Here is a 6531-nt window from a genome sequence, read left to right as displayed (position 1 = left end):
GTGACTATGATCGGGGCATCGGGGCATCTATTTTTATAGCACCAGTAGGCGGCAGAGGGACGGACGAGTGGCGCCAGAGGAGACTCGGCAATCGCGTGTCATCAATCCTGGCGGCAGACAAACGAACGGGCGGCCACCGTGTCGTTTGAATGCGTGACAGTTGCCTGCAATGAGATGCGGCGCGAGCGGCGCTCTCTCGGCCGGCGCGCCGCTTCAATGCCGGTGTCAGTGAGCGGTTGCGTCTGCTCTGGCCGGCATGAATGCGGGCGCTGACTCTCTGGAGCGGCGCTGACCAAAAACGCGCGGGAGGCGGGAGGGGTTTTTGGTGGGCCAGGACGGTCAGCAACGGGCTTGAGATCGGTCCGGACTCCCGCAAACCTATCCCACTTTAGTCTCTGGTTTGCGGGAGAAATCACGTTCGGACCACACCACAGACCGATACAAATCGACATTGATAGCTTCCGCGGTCCAGACGGTAGCAGGAGGTTTACGGATCGGCGTTGAAGATGCCCTAAATAAGTTTAGGTACACGGCCACTTAACATGAGATTAATCCATCCAAACCGCACGTCTTTCTAAAAGAACGCAGATTCCTGGCTGACATGATACTTTAGCTTTCTGCCTCCTCACAGATTAAGCAACCACAGTAATCAACATCAAACGAGAATAATCAGACAGGCTTCACATAATTTTCTTGTTACGTAATGGAAGAGCCCAAGCGCCAGGCTTCATGGCGTTTGCCCAAACGCCAAGATACATGGCGTCTGGCCGTGCCACTTCAGCGCTAGCTAAGTTAGTGTGGGCCAGGGTCAAACGCCACCAACTCCGGCGTCTTCCGTGCAAGCCAAACGCCAAGGATGTTGGCGTGACCAAAAAAGGTCAGATTCAAAATTTCTTCGCAAACGAGGTCAATTCTTGATTTTGTTAGCACAAAAGGTTAGAACAGAAATTTTGTCCCCAAGTCAGTGAACCAGAATGGATTTGAGATCGTAACGTTGCCGCACTTGGCCGAGCAGCCTTCCCCTTGCCGCTCCTCAGCCGCCATGACCGCAAGCATCAGCGGTAGACAGCAGGCTCAGGCCAACATCAGGAATCGGCCATGCATCGCAGTGCCAGTAAGATTTGGTATCTGTCTCTGTGAAGGCTATGGGTGTGGGGAGGTTGAACGAGCAGAGAACACTAGCTGGAGAATGAATGGTACATGGGAAATGCTAAGTGAGTCCACACATCATGGGAGGCCGAAAAGACTTTGACTGTTCTCCAAAAGACTTTGACTGGGAGAGGCCGAAGAGATAGATGTGTCAATGGTAGAGAATAGCATTTTGACAGTTTCCTTGAAAACTGTAGAGTTGCATTTTGAAGACTTCTCAGATGCAGCGCAAAGTTCCTTCCTAGCGCGAGCTACACGGTCCCTCTTATCTTGACCGTTGGCTTGCTTCGTGATTGCTGCAGGAAAAGAGCATCATGCGCGTAGCTGTTTCATGCAGCATCTTTGCAGGCGCCGTCCTGTCCAGGTAACAGTAATCAAAAGCAGGAATAGCCCTGTATGCTAGTCCTTATGGGTCCTCCCGCCTTTGATGCCTGTCACATTTACCTCCGTTCCGTCTTATCAGCCGCCCCCGCGCCCATCTGCAATAAAATAAAGCATCCACATATAGTACAGCAATCAGGTTATAGGACAAAGCAAGATTATCTTCGTTGTGTTTTAAGTACATGAGTGAATCATTGTTGGATAAAATGTAAGATATTTCACACACCAAAAAGATGTTAAAACATCAATAAAAAAAGGCCTAGATAAAACGTCAGATTATTCAGTTTTCCTTATATAGTAATATCAATGGCGCACTATGTTTTGGAAATTATATTTTGTATAAAGTCAAACATAAAAAGAATGGTGATACAAACAATCCAATACTGCATACTAGTTCCAATATTTAACTAGTCTGCACACTCAGCACGCTCGCTCATCACTGTTGGCAAATATTTAAATGCATGTCATCCCTGTCCCTCTCTTTTCACTGTAGCACTAGACAGATACTGCGAGACAAAAATTTGGGATGCTGTGCGTTGCTTTGTGGACAAATGCATGCAGCATCACATGGTACATCATGACATGTACAGTACCCTGGTAGGCCTCAGACTATTAAGCGGTGACCGCATGGTGCAACGGCTTATTTGTGAATCTGTGCACATATCCACATGCACACTACAAGAAATATGTTAATCCATGACGGATTTTCTGATAACGTTCTTGAAAACCGTCACAGAAACCGTCACATTAAGCAAGATACGATCGGGCCCGAAAATGGTAGTCCTTTTATGATGGACTTTGAGGGACTGTCATAGAAACTGTCATGGATCGAACAACTGCGCCTAGTCGGGCCTAGCCTATTTCCTTTATGTATACATTTTGACCGTCATGGATGGTTCTAGCCGATGCGCCCTTTGTTTGGCCCACGTGTCAGCGGATGTGATCAACACGAAACCGAAACTGAGAGAGCGCGCGAGAAGGAAAATTTTAAGTCGCCAGCGCGGGGTGTCTAAATTTTTGAGCCAGCCCATTTAACTGCAGAGCCCACACCAACCTAACCCTAATTACCCTCCTCCCGGATCCTCCCGTACCAACATCTGCCGCCGCCACTCTACCTATCCTCCTGGTCGGCGCTGGTGCTGAAGCACCCCGCGTCGCTCCACAGGCGCCGGTGCTGAACCACCCCGCGCCGCTCCACCGGCGCCGGTGCTGAACCACCCCGCGCCGCTCCACCGGTGCCAGCGCTGAACCACGCCACGACGGGTCACTCCCCACCCATCCAGCATAGGACCCTTCCCCATATTCCCCACACCATTCCCCTTCCCTCACCATTCAGATCTCCGCTAAAGCCATGGCGGCCCAGTCCTACCCCTTGAGCCGAGGTGACAGCGGTGACGTTGGGACCGACAGCCGGATTTGGAAGTCCCCGAGGTCAGCGACGGCGGGCACAGATCCAGCTACATCCGACGGAGAGCCAATGTGAGAGACGAATCATCCACCTTGGTTGTTCGTCGGGATTGAGTTCTTACACAGTTTCTTATTTGGGTTGGGGGATCTGCAGGTCGGTCTCGTGGGGATGGTCAACAACAAGGCGGAGCGGAACACGCACATGTCCTTCACCCACGATGACGGCTCTGGCCGCATCCACTTCATCAGATGGTGAGTGCGTCTCTGCAATTCGTTTGCTTTTTCTGGGGTTCAGATGTATTTCAGGGGTACAATTCTAGATATTTGTTTGGATTCCATTGTTGGATGTTGGCTGGCTGTGGGATTTGTTTAATGCTGCAACTTTAATCTTCGCTAGATAGAAATACTGTTGGCTGTTGGTACGATAATGCAAAATTAATTCAGTAATTGAGTTCCAGATGTGTTTTAGGATACAAGTTGCGCACGATTGATACAGTAATTGAGTTCCTGTGGCTCCATCATCTTTCAGTCGGTTTTCCATCTACACCATACTCCCGTCTTATTTATTGATGATTTTTAGGGGTTCTTGTGCTTGTTTATTCTGGACTTCACTGTCAGAACTGCTTGTCTGTCCATCTTCGAAAATGTCTGCTGGTCAGGTATGCTTGTTTGTCAATTTCTTGCCTTCCTTGCTCCCTAGTGTTGTTCAATCTACTGTATTTTAGGAGCCTTCATTACTTATTTCTGTCTACTGTAAGGTATTTTTTCAGTTTCAATCCGAATCGCATAACTTCGAGTGACAACCCGCATTGAGCTTGTATATGGCTCACACCGCAAGTTGGATTCCATTCCTGTTCAAACAACTACATATGCTAAAATCGTTGCAGGTGAATTTTGCCCTTCTCTTCTTATTTCACATTGTCACGTACATCTGAAATTACTCAATATAAATTTATGTATGCAACAGTGTTTAACTACTAGCTGTAAAGCACCCACAAAAAAACTACTAGCTTTAAATGTAAAATTGTTGATATAACTTTGAACATTTAAGTTTTGGAAGACAATGATTACCCCAACGCAATTGGTGTTCAGTCCGTGTTTATTATTGCTTACTTGCTATATAGTGCACTGTCTATCTGTGTTACAACACTTGTTGGTTTCTTTAGGAATGGTAAATCTGTTGTGACTCACTGTTTCGGCATCAAAAAACACTTTTGTTTATTATTAGTAATCTTGTGCCAATTGACAAATATTACCGAGCAAACAGAAGTGATGGCCGCATTGTGAAGAGCGCCTTATATATCCTTCAGTTATGGTCATCTGTGAATGTTCAGAGAGTTGTGGTGTATCCACTTCAGCTTTTCATTAAAACCTGAAGTAATATTCTGTTGGGGAACGTTGCATAAAATAAAAAATTTCTACGTTCACCAAGATCAATCTATGAGTTCATCTAGCAACGAGAGAGAGAGATGCATCTACATACCCTTGTAGATCGCGTGCGGAAGCGTTCAAGAGAACTGGGTTGAGGTAGTCGTTCTCGTCGTGATCCTATCACCGGAGATCCTAGCGCCGAACGGACGGCACCTCCGCGTTCAACACACGTACGGTCAGCATGACGTCTCCTCCGTCTTGATCCAGCAAGGGGGAAGGAGAGGTTGATGAAGATCCAACAGCACGACGGCGTGGTGGTGGATGCAGCAGGACTCCGGCAGGGCTTCGCCAAGCAGCTGCGGGAGGAGGAAGAGGTGTAGCAGGGGAGGGAGGCGCCAAGACTCAGGGTGCGGCTGCCCTCCCTCCCCCTCCTTTATATAGGCCCCAAGGGGGGGTGCCGGCCCTGGAGATTGAATCTCCCAAGGGGGGCGGCGGCCAGGGGGGTGGAGTGCCCCCCAAGGCAAGTGGTGCACCCCCCACCCTAGGGTTTCCAACCCTAGGCGCAGGGGGGGGGGGCAAGTGGGGGGCGCACCAGCCCACCAGGGGCTGGTTCCCTCCCCACTTCAGCCCACGGGGCCCTCCGGGATAGGTGGCCCCACTCGGTGGACCCCCGGGACCCTTCCGGTGGTCTCGGTACAATACCGGGTGACCCCGAAACTTTTTCGATGGCCGAAACAGCACTTCCTATATATAATTCTTTACCTCCAGACCATTCTGGAACTCCTCGTGACGTCCGGGATCTCATCCGGGACTCCGAACAACATTCGGTTTGCTACATACTCATATTCATACAACCCTAGCGTCACCGAACCTTAAGTGTGTAGACCCTACGGGTTCGGGAGACATGCAGACATGACCGAGACGGCTCTCCGGTCAATAACCAACAGAGGGATCTGGATACCCATGTTGGCTCCCACATACTCCTCGATGATCTCATCGGATGAACCACGATGTCGAGGATTCAAGCAACCCCGTATACTATTCCCTTTGTCAGACGGTATGTTACTTGCTCGAGATTCGATCGTCGGTATCCCAATACCTCGTTCAATCTCGTTGCCGGCAAGTCACTTTACTCGTACCGTAATGCATGATCCCATGACCAGACACTTGGTCACTTTGAGCTCATTATGATGATGCACTACCGAGTGGGCCCAGTGATACCTCTCCGTTATATGGAGTGACAAATCCCAGTCTCGATCCGCGTCAACCCAACAGACACTTTCGGAGATACCTGTAGTGCACCTTTATAGTCACCCAGTTATGTTGTGACGTTTGGTACACCCAAAGCACTTCTACAGTATCCGGGAGTTACACGATCTCATGGTCTAAGGAAGAGATACTTGACACTGGAAAAGCTCTAGCAAAACGAACTACACAATCTTGTGCTTTCTGGCCCAGTAACCAAGCATATATCTTATCCTCCAGCCGAGCGAACCCTAACCAACCTACCGAGCGAGCCCTTCCCAAATCGAACGAGGCGGCGGTGGCAGCGGCGGCCGCCGGTGCTTCGCCCGTCTCCTCCAGCCACGGTCGGCCGCCTCTTGCCGCCTCCTCGGGTCGCTGCATCGCCTCCTCGGGTCGCCGTCGCCTCGTCGGGTCTTCGTCGCCTCCTCTAATCTGAATGGCATGGCAGCAAGTTCATCTGATTTTGATTGAGCTTCTGCATCGTTGTTGGCTGGCTCCTAAAGTCCTAAGTCCTTATTTCTGTTATTCTGGACCTTGCTTGTTGGCTGTTTAATTTATCTGTCTACTTTGTTTGTCTGAAATCTGAATGTATGAACTCTGAGTAGTGCTATATATATGCCTATATCTGGACCATGCTTTGTTATCTGAACAACGTTTTAGCATTGGTTTTAGCTGCTGAAATCTGTCATTTGTGTTGATATCTGTCATTTGTATGCTATATGCTGAAATCTGAATAATGTTTTGTGAAATGCTATTTTGCAAAATAGCACGCTATTAGCATGCTATTTCGTTTATAGCATTTTTTTGAAAGCTGCGCTACTTCAAATAGCGCGCTATTTTTTTCCTTGGCTATGATGAAGGCCTTGATCCTGGATAGGGGGCGCTGCATGGCCCGGTGGGGAGGTGTGGTGGCAATTGCTACCTTGAAGCTGGATCGCATGTCCGACTCAGTAGGTGAGCACTATAGTGCAATGTAGG

This window comes from Triticum dicoccoides, chromosome 3B (assembly GCF_002162155.2).
Source record: "Triticum dicoccoides isolate Atlit2015 ecotype Zavitan chromosome 3B, WEW_v2.0, whole genome shotgun sequence".
Lineage (NCBI taxonomy): Eukaryota > Viridiplantae > Streptophyta > Magnoliopsida > Poales > Poaceae > Triticum > Triticum dicoccoides.
This window is presented reverse-complemented; position numbering follows the sequence as displayed.